The sequence below is a fragment of the Panthera uncia genome, chromosome D4 (assembly GCF_023721935.1).
Source record: "Panthera uncia isolate 11264 chromosome D4, Puncia_PCG_1.0, whole genome shotgun sequence".
Classification (NCBI taxonomy): Eukaryota; Metazoa; Chordata; class Mammalia; order Carnivora; family Felidae; genus Panthera; species Panthera uncia.
This window is the reverse complement of record NC_064807.1, coordinates 59,686,343-59,699,233: the sequence shown is the minus strand read 5'-3', so window position 1 is coordinate 59,699,233 and position 12,891 is coordinate 59,686,343.

Below are 12,891 nucleotides of genomic sequence, written 5' to 3'. Positions count from 1 at the left end.
AACTGGGCTGCTCCCCGTAGACAGATGCACCCCAGTCCCCATAAAGTCATCTCAGGGCAGGTCCATATTTTCCTTTTCTTTTCCTGGAAATCACCCAAAGCACCAAGTTTTTATTAAGCATGGAGACATTTAAGATTCCAGAAGCAACCTTGTAGGTACGGGCAGCGCAGAGCAGGGACATAAAGCAGGAGGCTGAACAGGAGAAACATGAGGAAGCGGGGAGAAAGCCACCAAACACAATTCTGAAAACTCGAGACAGCCCGACATGCAAGACTGGAGGAGCGTATTTAGAGCGGTGGGAAAGCAGGGGTTATCGGCTAGCCAAAGGACACTTTATGGACACTGTTTGGTTTGAAGAAACAGAGGAGGCAGGCTAAATGAGAGGTCACCCAGACTGAAACAGTTGAGGAGAATGCATCTGCGTGGCAAGAACAAACACTGCTTCCCTCCACGAAAGAAAAACAAATAAAAACCAGCTTCTTACCTCCATTGGCTTCAGAGCAATAAAGCCTAAACAAACTCATGTACGATACCTCGCATTATTTTTTATAAAAAAAAATCATTGCCCTGGGGACATAGTGGTGAAGCAATCAGACGTGCTTCCTACCTCTGCAGACCTCCCAGTCTGGTGGGGGAGCCAGAGGTTAGTCAAATAATTCCACAAACTCCAAATACAATACAGGGGGTAAGAGCTTGGGCTTTAGAGGTAGACAAACCCAGAATCTACCCCCTACTCCTCCATGAAATCTCTGAGACTCTTTGCTTACATGCCAAATGGGGAAATACAACAGCACCTCCCTCATAGGATCGTTGTGGGGTTTACCAAAGGTAATGCATATAGGTCAGCAGAGAGTCCAGCACATGGCGGGTGCTTGCCACTGTCAGTGTTAACTGACAATATCAGTAGCCGCAATAAGCAGCAGCAGCAGTAAGAGTACTATGAAGGGAAAACGGAAGTTGTAAGAGCTTCACAGCAGAGTGGGAGCAGGTCTCTTTTAGATGGTAAGTCCCGAAAGCCAGAGGAAGCAAAAAGAACATGAGTCCCCGGGAATTTACAAAAATCTGGGGGATGATTTGGATTCCGCCAGTGCACGGCACCAGCATTCTAGCTGAGCTTAGCTGGATCTCAGGGGCCAGGAGACCCAGGCTGACATCTGTGCCTATTATAAAGCAGAGGGCCCCGACCCCCGCCCCCACCCCATTCTGCCTCTCCTGTCAGCAGGTGTGAGCAGCCTGGCAGGGGCTAATGAAATGTTTACTGAAAAGATTAGCTTGTCAGTGGAGCCTGGACAGATGGCTATTGATCCTCTGCTCATCTGTCATCCCTATCCCATCTGAGACTAGGTGTGGGAGCAGGTTCTCTGTGACCCAAAATTCAGGGTGGGGGCTCAGGTCCCAGGTACAGTGGCACACGGGAAAAGGTGTTTGCAATGTGAGAAGGTCTCTTAGATCTATGGCATGGTCAGAGTGGTCTCTGAGTCCCTGGAAGCCCCCTCCTCTTGGGTCACGGAAAGAACATAGGAAATAACAGACGGGTGTTCAAATTGATTATTTTGTGACCTCGGACTCTGTGAGACTCGATTATTCTCATCCATAAAATGGGAAAAATAGCACCTACCTCATGGAGGTGTTTCAAGACCTAAATCAGGAGGTAGCTATCAAAGTCCTAAGAACTGACATTGTTGAAAGGATGTTTGATTTTTAGAAATGAGAAAAAGGAGCCCACAGTGAGAACTCTTGCCTTAGTCCATGAATTTCTCCAATGTGGAACGCCATCTGGTGGTCTTGAGGAGTCTGGCTTGTAGGATGTTCTAAAGAGCTTGCCCAGTGACCCGAGGGTGGTGCTGAGCCACTGAGGGGAGTGGCTTGATACACTATGGGTTTAGGAAGATCACTGTGGCTGTAGGGGGACAAGACTGGAATTTGTCACAGCTAAAGAAATGGCAGTAGGAACACAGAGGCCCCTTGGAGACTGAATGTATAGGCCTTGACGATTAACTGGCTGATTGAACATGAGAGATGGAGGCATGGACGACCCTCAAGTGCACGGTGACCCTGTCACCCTGTCACCCTGTCAACGAGTGGAGTCGGGAGGCCCCAGGGAGAAGCAGGCAAGGGGAAGACAATGAGCTTGTTTTGAACACAGGGAGCATGAGATGCCTGTAAAACTCCCAAGTAAGATGTCTCCAGGGTGGTTGGCTATGAGCCTGAGGCTCAGGAGTCAGATCTGGATTCCATACAATTCAGGAGTCCTCCTCCTCCTCCTTCTCATGGTCATCATCACCATCATTTGGTTGGTAATGGAAGCCACCATCAAGGACGGTGCTCCCAGGAGGATGCCTGATGGGGAGAGAAGGGGCCTGAGGGGACAGGCAGGAAGAGATGCTTGTAAAGGCAAGAGAGGTTTCATGGAAGCCAGGAAAGAGTGAGTTTCAGGAAGGGGGGGGGTGGTGGGGGTAGGCAGTGATCAACTAGAAAATTCTACAGAAAGGTCATATTTTTTTTTAAACTCTAAAATATGTCTTCTGAATTTAGGAACAAGGAGGTCGTTTTCAACTTAGGAAAGAACGTTTCTGTGGGGCAAGTGAGAGTGGATGGGAGGTGAGACTATGCAATGAGGGGTAGATGGCTCGACAGCCAAGGAGAGGAGAGAGGGGGGCTGCTGGCTACAGGGCGCTCAAGAGAGCAGGCTACTCCAGGACTAGGACCGGGTCACTGGGGACTATTGCAAAGTGAGGGAAGAATCCAGGACAGAGAGAGGGTTGAGACAGGGGAAAGGAACAAGACCCCAGAGGGGCACAGACTCAGGGCCCCCAAAGGGGCCTCAGGGAGCCTCTACAACTAAAAAGCAGCCCCAGGACAGCTGAGCCCCACCATAGAGGAAAGGACCCTAAGCAGAACCCCACCCTCACCTCCCTTCCCCTCCTCATCCTCCCTTCCCCTCAAACACCCTATCTTCTTGGAGCAGGAGGTGAGTCTGTCTGACAAGGACATGGAGGGATGAGGTAGGGACTTAAAGCGAGTAAGGAACTTGTAAACAGTCTCTATGGGGCTGGAAGAGGGAGTGCAGACTGGGGCTCAGGAAAGGGAGGAGGGGCCAGTGGAGGCCCCCTGGGATGGAGGCTTCAGAGGAGAGCAGGAAAAGAAGAGCTAGGCTGAGCAAAGATTCAGAGCAATGATTCCTGGCGGGACCTGAGACCAGACAGCGGGAATTGAGGGGAGGAGGGTCTGCGAGGACCCCCAGATTGCCCGGCTGGAGGAGGAGGGTGCCAGTGCACCCAAAGGTGCACACGGGGACAGGCAGTGAGAGCAGGCTGCCTGGGGACACCGCTGCCACTGTCTACAGCAGCCTCTTGCTCTGCAGCGACATGAACGGTGACACGCCCTGGCACCCAGAAGCAGAGGGGACTCTGCTCAGCATTTCAAGGCGGAGCGGAGGGAGGAGCAGGCGGGGGAGCAGCCCGCCGCTGACGGGGGGGGGGGGCGGGGGGGGGCGGGGGGGGGGGGGGGGGGGGGGGACTCCAGGCAGTGCTCTTCCTTTTCCTCAGCCTCAGTTTCCCCGTCTAGACAATAAGAAGAGCGCTTCCAGGAACCTCTTCGGACCCCCCTCCCCCACCCCGGTCAGTGGGGACATTCTGCAGAGGGGAAGTTTTATTCCAGTGTGTGTTTTACAGCCTGGGGCGCTGGCGGGTTGGGCGGGCGCAGAGCAGAGCCGGGAAACCCAAGCGTAGGACTCGACCAGATCTGAATGTGCGATGTGTCCCATTCATTAATGGCTCCTTTCAAGGTTATTAAGTTAGACTAGGTGGGTGTGTGGCCTTTCTTTCTATTGCCCTTCCAATTAACTGGCACTTTGCTTGGGAAATGTTAATTTGGAGGGTGAAGGAAGCCAGGCCAGGGTAACAATGCTCCTCTAACACAGGTTAATTGCTGGTAAGCTTTACAACGTTACAAGGGCAGCTCTGGTTCCCAATGATTAATGGCTGAAAACCTGGAGGGTCAGCAGAAGCTTAACCCCTCGGTGACCTAGATAAGGGCAGAGAAAAATCCCAGTGGGTCGTCCTGGGTTTGTAAGTCTGGAGGTGTGTCCCTCGTGGGTGAGACGAGCCATTTGGACCCCTTCCATTGGTTGGTCCTGAGAGTCAGGCATCCATCAAGAGAATGTTGGCAAAAATGCTTCCTGCCACCATAGCCTCCGCTAGCACCTCTAGTCCCTCACAATTACCGTTTCTTTTGTGCTGTAAGAACAGTTAAGATTTACTCTCATAGTAACCTTCAAGTATGTAGTACAGTATTACTAGCTATAAGCACCTTGCTCTACATTAGAGCCTCCAAACTTGTTAACCTCATAATCAGAAGTTATAAGACCAATATCTTCCTTTGACCAGTATCTTCCCATTCCCAACCCCCCCCCCACTACCATTCTTTGTTTCTATGAATTTGGCTTTTTAAAATTCCACATATACATGATTTACATATGAAACACATATGCAGAATCAGTCTTTCTCTGTCCAGCTTATTTCACTTAGCATAATGCCCTTGAGTTTCATCCAAGTTGTTGTGGATGGCAGGATTTCCTCACGTCTCATAGCTAAATGATATATCTTATTTATCTTATATACATGTACTATAGAAAATAAAAAATGATATAGTAAAAAAATAATATATATAGTAAAATAAATAAATGAGATATATCATTTGCCGTGTGTGTGTGTGTGTGTGTGTGTATCACATCTTCTTTATCCATTCCTCTGTTGAAGGACATTGGTTGTCACAACATTCGGTTGTGTCCACATCTTGGCCACTGTTAATAACGCTGCAGTGAATATGGGAGTGCAGGTATCTCTTTTTAGATGCTGTTTTCATTTCCTTCTGATATAGATCCAGAAGCGGGATTGCTGGATCATATGGCAATTCTAGTTTTAATTTTCTGAGGAAACTCCATGCCATTTTCCATAATGGCTGTACCATTTGTGGATTCTTTCAGTGCATTACCTATCAATAAATAAGGTTTTTCAAAGGATATCGGTTCCACAAGCAGCTCCTCCACACCCTTGTGAGTGGAGCGTGTAGTTTTGAGCTGGGCAGGGTTCAGATAGGCAGGAGGGGTGAGAAAAGTCAGGAAGACACAGGTGTGACAATACCGTGCTGGCCCAGGCTGCACAGGAAGCGGCCCTAATAGATTGTCTCTCTGTTCTGAGACTGATCCCACCCACCTCTCCCTCCAACACACAGACCTTTTCCGTTTCCCACCAAGCTTGGTAGATTCCTGGCTTCTCCCTTCTTTTCAGAAAGGGTAGAAATAGAAAGTTCAGGATAGATGCCGTCCCGTTTCCAGTGCTTTCTCTCACAAGATCAATTCAGGGCACTGGAACCCAGCACGGGAGTGGCAGTGGGCGGGGGGAAGATGGGCAGAGAGAACAGACCTTACAAGGAGGCCTTGAAGAGTCAGCTCATTGTTGAGCTGAAACGTCTGCGTTTGGAGCTTGTGGAAGCAGCACCAGGGCTGAGATAACAGGGTGCCCGCTGGGCATCCCCCAGAGCATAGCTTCTATCGTGCAGACCCCTGGAGATGCAGGATGGAGGGGGAAATGAATTTGCTGGAACTTCTCACAATGATTATTCTGTGTGGTTACAACATTTCAATAAATGTCCTTTTTTAGAAGGGGGAGGAGTAATGAGTCATCTGGGGGACGTATTTGGGTAAGAAGCTGTCTCAGAGTAGAGAGGGTTTGGTTTCACTAGGGGGGCAGTGTGCACCTTTGGAGGCAGAGATCAGTCTGTCAGCACAGAAGAGAAGCTGGAACAATCCTCCTTTTCAGAGCTCAGTCTCTTCAAAAAATAGCTGCTTGGTTTAATATCATTTATGTGGAAAGGGACAGGGGGCTATATATATGTCTGTGTGTATGTGTGTGCATATACGCATGCATGTGTGGATATATATGTTAGTCCCTGCATGAAAGGTTTCTGGAAGGATCCAGCGGTATGTTCACACTGGTTGCCTCCAGGGAGGACCGAGTAGCCCAGAAATTCTTCCAGCTAGGAGATAGGATAGGCTGCTGTAAGAAGTGACCCCAGGATACAAGGCTGAAACAAGAGAGCATCTCATTTCTCTCCCACATACGAGGCTGGCATAATGGCAATGAAGTGTCAGGAACTCCCAGGCCCCTTTCCATTCTGTTGTTCTTCCATTCCTACGGCGTTGCCCTCCTCTGCATGGACAAGGATGGCTCCCCACCAAATCTGCATTCCGGCCAATAGGAAAGGGGGAAGCAAGGAATTGGCAGGCACATCCATGTCTTTCAGAGGAGCCCAGGAATGTTCAGCACACAGTTTCTGCTCCCCTACCATTGTCCAGAACCCAATCACTTGGCCACACCTAGGAGGTACCCTCCTTAGTTGAGTAGTCATGAGATGAGCCCCGCTAAAATCTGGGGCTTTATTTCTAGTGGAAGAAGGAAAGAACAGGCAGAAGGGGGCAACTAGTGGTCTTTATCTGCAACAGGATGAAAAGGGCATTTTCACTTTATATATCCATCTTATACCTTTGGGACCATGTGCATCAAGACAAAATTTGAAGTTTGAACAATACATTGCATTGGAAGTCACAAACCGAGCACATGTGTCCACCTCTCCACTAAGCCGTGGGCTCATTAGAATAAGTATAGGGTAGTTTTTAAAGAATTAAGTCATATTGCTGCTAGAAAACAAGAGAGGGTGGCAGCAGATCGGAAAGTCTGAGAAAATGCAAGAAGCTGGAAGTAAATGGGAATGGAGTCACTGAGAGAGAGCAAAGATAATCCATAGCGCCAAACTCCAGGACCAAGAACTTTCCTTCTCAAGTGAGTTCCAGAGAAACTCTCAACTCAGACCCAAGAACTCCAAAACAGAAACACAGGACATCACCAGAATAACGGAGCAAAGGACTACATTCAGTACGTGGGCCGGTAGGGACCCCCCACCTTTCCCCCTCCCCTACTCCCAACCCATAAGGAGAAATTGTGTCTCTTGGGTCCCTAGGACTCAAAAATTACTCTCCAAAAACTGTGGGTGATCAATCTGGGAAGGGATCCTAATATGGGTGTCAAAACTCAGCAGAAAAGTAGAATAGAGCTTAAAGTCTCCCTAGACATTCACAAGGGACATTTATGTCAGGGGAGGAGGGTTTTGCTCTACCCAAGAGGAAAACATGCTCATTACTGAAAACTCTTCTTACGGTGGAAAGTGTGGGCATCCCCAGCTTGCAATCTAGAGGTAAGCACATGGACAACACAGCCCAATCACTCTTAGGCGCCTGCAGCCAGGCCTCTCAAGCCTGGGAAATGGGCCTTACCAGCCACTTAGGCAGATTAGTCTAGTCCTTCATTTACGAAAGTGAATGAACAGCCAGGGGTCACCAACTTGAGGAAAACCAACAGCAGGAAAGCTAAACAAAGATGAATAAACAAAAGGAACCACCACAGACAAAACAAGATGCAGTAGGGAATGTTCAAAAGGAAACTCGAAGTATCTTTGGAGAGATTTGAGAGAATGTTAAATCTCTGAAATAAGAGCTAGCTGCCATTAAGAAGGGAGCCATCAGAAGAACAAGAAATCATTTCTGTACATTTAAAAAGGTCATCAAGGGGTGCCTGTGTGGCTCAGTCAGTTAAGCGTCGGACTTTGGCTCAGGTCATGATCTCACGGTTCAGTTAGGTAGTTGGAGCCCTGCGTCAGGCTCTGCACTGACCGCTCAGAGCCTGGAACCTGCTTCGGATCCTCTGTTTCCCTCTCTCTCTGCTCCTGCCCCCCATCCATGGCCCTTAAAAATAAAAATAAACATTACAAAAAATAAAAATAAATGAAAGGATTGTCAAAATTTTAAAATACAGAAAACTGAAGGAATAATGTGGCCAAGACTGAAAACGAGGCTGGTTATCTGGAAGTCAATGAAATCTACAACGCAGGAAAAAGCACAAGGCATTGAAAAATGAAAGAATACAAAAAGCATACAGAGGGAAGATCCAGGAATTCCACATTCATTCATTCAATAGGAGTTTGAACAGAAGAAGAGAAAGGAAGGGAGGAAGGGAGAAAAGAGAAAAAGGAAGGGGGGAAATCAAAGACATAACAGAAAAGTTTTCTTAGCTAGGGGAAAACATAAATCTTCAGATTGAAAGGGCCCACCAGGTACCAAACAGGATAAATAAAAATAGATACTTATAGAAATTTCAGAACCCCAAGAACAACGATAAAGTCTCAAAGGCGTCCAGAAAGAAAGAAAAAAAAAAAAATAGGTCAGTCACAGAGGAGTGTGAATCTAACATCAGACTTCCCATCAGAAATACTTTTAAACTATGCCTTTAGGGGCGCCTGGTGGCTCAGTCGATTAAGCACCCGACTTCAGCTCAGGTCACGATTTCATGGTTTGTGGGTTCAAGCCCCACATCAGGCTCTCTATGCTGACAGTTCAGAGCCTGGAACCTGCTTCAGATTCTGTGTCTCCCTCGCTCTCTGCCCCTCCCCCACTTGTGCTCGCTCGTGCTCACACTCTCTCTGTCTCAAAAATAAGTAAACATAAAACAAAATTTAAACTACGCCTTTAAAATTCGTGGACTATGAATTTAAAGCTAAATTATATTTCCGGCCGAACCAGCAATCAGCTGTGCTGGGAAACCTTATGATGGCAGCACTCAAATGCACACACTACTCAAGGAGATACTGGAGCAGAGCAAAAGGAATGCAAGAATGAGATTTAAGAAACATGAGATGAAAACAAACTAATAAAGAAGAGTGGTAGCTGAGTAAAAGTGAGGAAAGGAAAAATGAAATTAAAAGGCAGCTTTGACACAGGGAATATAATCAATGACATTGTAAACAACTCTGTATGGTGATGGTAAATTGCACTGATCACTTCATCGTGTATACAGATATTGAATCACTGTGGGGTATAACTGAAATGATGAACAGGGTATTGTATGTCAATTACAATTTGATTACATTAATTTTTAAAATAAAATAATAAAGGGGGAAATTCCATTAAAAAAGAAGAGACAGCTTTGAACCTTAACAATTTCATGGTAGGGGATAAACTCATGGGTTTTCTTTATTTTGCTGTAGATCTGATTTCATTTTGTTCTGCTGTGATTAATATTTACATAACCACAGTATGGTAAATGCTATTTTTATTGGGTTTAAGTATTCAGAAGTTCAGGCCTGGAAGACTTGACTACAGTTCCGGAACAGAATGTAAATGTTATAAGCCACGAAAGTGGGAAGAACGTAGATTGTATGTACTGACGTGGAGGAATGCATACGCTGTGAGGAAGCTAATGTAAGGTGCAGAGTAATATAAATAGTATGGCCCCATTTATATATACATATATTGTCGTATACATACTTTGCATGCCCAGTAAAACACCTGGAAAACCTTCACTCACTTTTACTTCCTACACTTCTGTATCTTTTGAATTTTTACAAGCACGCATAACTTTTGCAATTAAATTTTTTTTTAAATAGGATACTAGTTTGAGGACTTACTTAATTCTTAACCTGCCTAGGGGACTTATGGTTTTTGGTAAGGACCAAACAAAAAAGACACTGAGTAAAAAGAACTACATTTTGTGGAACCTGCAATCTAAATAAAGCAAGGCAGAAACGTTGACTGTTCTAAATTTGTGAAAATCAAACAAAAAAACACCCTCCACAGACCAAAAACTAACCCCCCAAAAAACCCACAAAAAACAACAACAAAAAAACCAAACGAAACAAAAAAAATGAAAGATCAACACTGCCATCTGCTGAGGACTCTTTGGAGGAGTGGGGAAGGCTTTGAGTGGGAAAGGCTTTCTGTTTTGTTTTTATAAATAACTACCTTCTGAGACTAGCAGAGACCTGAAATCTGGTTTATCTTCTACCAGGGGCATGGATTCCTAGCAATATAAGTAAGAAGTCAGAATCATACAGAGAGATGTGTGGGAAGGCCTGGGCAACAGTTTAAGAAATAGGGTTTGTTCAACCCAGCAAAGAGCTGGCCCAAGGGAGAACATGGTCTCGAATTTCTGACACCGCTGCCCTGGGGCAAAGGCTTGGTGTGTGGGACCAATGAAGAGGAATGAGAGCATACCAGAAGGGACCTTTTAATAAGTATTCCTTCCAAAAATAACTTATACTGTCCTGTGAAACAGTGAATGCCTCTCTGGTCACTAAAAACGAGTAAACAGAGAGGCAGGGGTAACCCTCTATCCTACAGTCACAGAAAGAAGGGCTGCCTGCATTTCTGAGACGTTACATTACCTGACCTGGCGTGCAGGCATTCAACAAATACCTATTGGGTACCTACTATATGTCAAGCACTGTGCAAGTCCCCTTACACCCAGAGACACAGATCCACAGACTGGCTTTTGGAATAACTCCAACATAGCCAAGGCACCAAAGAGTCCAGGAGGAATCAAATTATATCTGGTCAGCCATGCTGCCAGACCCAACCTGTGTTTAGCAAGCACGGGATTTCCAGATCACACTCATCCACGCTCAGGATACATTCCTTAAAAGCTCAGGCCGTACAATCTAATGAACCAAACTCTTGTTCCTAAGTTCAAAAATATCGAGCTCCCAATAAGATCAAAGCAGATTTCATTCACTTCTTACTTTAAAAAAGAAACATAAGGGAAAAACTATATTAGGATCAGAAAATATTAGAACTGGAAAGACTTCCAAAATCATCTGGTTCACCAAGCTTACAAGCTGGGCTGAGGTCTGGAATGCTGTAAGAATTCTGATAGTGATTTAATCTGAAAGAACAGTACAAGAAAATAGACGTGAATGATAATGTATAGAATTTGTTATATCGTCAATGCTCAATAAACAGTTATTGAGAATGTAAAAATATTCTTTCATTTTAAATAATTTAAATCAAAAAGCCCCAAACTTACTCTTACCAAAAAGGTGCTGGGGGGCACCTGGCTGGCTCAGTTGAGTGTCTGACTTCAGCTCAGGTCGTGATCTCACAGTTCGTGGGTTCAAGCCCGTGTGGGGCTCTGTGCTGACAGTTTGGAGACTTAAGCCTGCTTCCGATTGTGTGTCTCCCTCTCTCTCTGCCCACCACCCCCCCACCCCACCCCCGCTCATGCTCTGTGTGTGTCTCTCTCTCAAAAATAAACAAACATTTTAAAAAAGAGCTGCTGGGTTCTAAGGAGAGCCCACTGGTTTAGAAAAAAAAAAATCAAGTGTGAGAAAACTACAGAGAGAAGGACAATGGAAGTAGCTGATGGAAGAAGTAAACAGAACAGCAAGAGGGAAGCCAGGGATGGGTGGGGCCATGAGGAAGGACAAAGAAAAAAGTCTTCTCTAAGAAAGCCTGAAGGGAAGCTGGAGGCTGGAATGCCTGTATAAAAAGCTTGCAGGCCCTCCATTTGGGGAGCCCGTGGGTGAAAGACTTCGCTTCTATAAAGTAAGTATCCAGCTCCATAGTTACATTCTGTCACATCAAATCCATTCAGGATTCCTTAAACGGGATGCTCATTCATCCACAAGCTCTTCGTGGGGTCTGCTCCGAACCAAACCCCCGGCTAGGCAACAGGGTCACAGTGAACGCCCCTGGCCCCTGTTGTGGGGATGCTCATTTCTAACTGCAGAGGCCAGCCTTGGAGCCAGTCAAGGACAAGGGCTTAGAAGGAAGCGTGTGCATGCTGTGACGTGGGCTTCAGAAACAGCGTGGCGGGGAGCGCTGCAGAGAAGATAGCCTGAAGAAGTGGAGGTGTGCTTCTGACAGGGCACCCCCATCACGCCATGCTCCCTGAGAGGTCAAGGGCCCCGCAGAGTTAGCATCCGAATAATCCGGATCCAATTTTGTTAGTCCTCAGGCGCTAGACAAGGGAAAGGTAGGAAAGCCCTCTTCTTCCTTCAAGGCGAGGAGGGAGACGAAGTCCTGAAAATCCTACTGGGGCTAAAATGGGAATGAGGGGCAATTAGAGGCTGTACCAAGTGATTTGGAAATGCTGCAGGGGATCAGTGATGTACCACCAGGCAGGATGAGCAAACGTGGAGGAAGTGACATTTGAGCAGAGGCTAGGGGAAGACCTGGCAGGCCAGAGAAGGAAAGCCACACCAAGAGGCTTTGAGGAGCAGGGTGTGCAGGGCATTGAGAGGGCGATTCAGTAGGACTAGCGATAAAGCACGGGGTGGCAAGACTGGCAGAAGTTCTTTAACAGATGATTGAGGTATGATTTACACCCACCACATTGTGTGCATGGGTACAATGAATGATGCGTAGCGACTTTTAGGGTTGTATATCCATCACCAAAATCCAGTTTTAGAACATTTCTATCATCCAAAAAGTTCCCTCATGCCTGTTACAGGTTTGTCATCGTACTTATTAAACTTGGCCAATGGTTTTGACATTCATCCATGTTGCAGTATGTACCAGTAGTCCATTCCTTTTTTTTTTTTCAACATTTGTTTAGTTTTGAGAGAGGGGGAGGAGCCAAGATGGTGGAACAGCATGGAAGTTTTTTGTGCATCTCGGGTCCATGAAATACAGTCAGACCAATACTAAACCACCCTGCACACCTAGAAAACTGATCTGAGGATTGACACAACAATCTGCACAACCTGAACCACAGAATTCAGCAGGTACGCAGCACGGAGAGGTGAACTGGGGGAGAGAGAAGCTGCGGAGGCTAGGGAACTGCTTTTGCGTGTGGAGAGAGGACAGAGATGGGGTGGGGGATGGAATTCGGGAAAAGCACTCCCCCCAAAAGCAGCTGGAAAGAAAGTGGAAAAGTGGAAACAGCCACAGGGACTGAACTAAAAAGGGAGAAAGGAGAAAGGAGGGGGTTTAAATTCCATTAAGACTGTAAACAGGGGGAGTGCAGAGTCTGAAACTCCGCAACTCAATACCTGGTGGTGCTC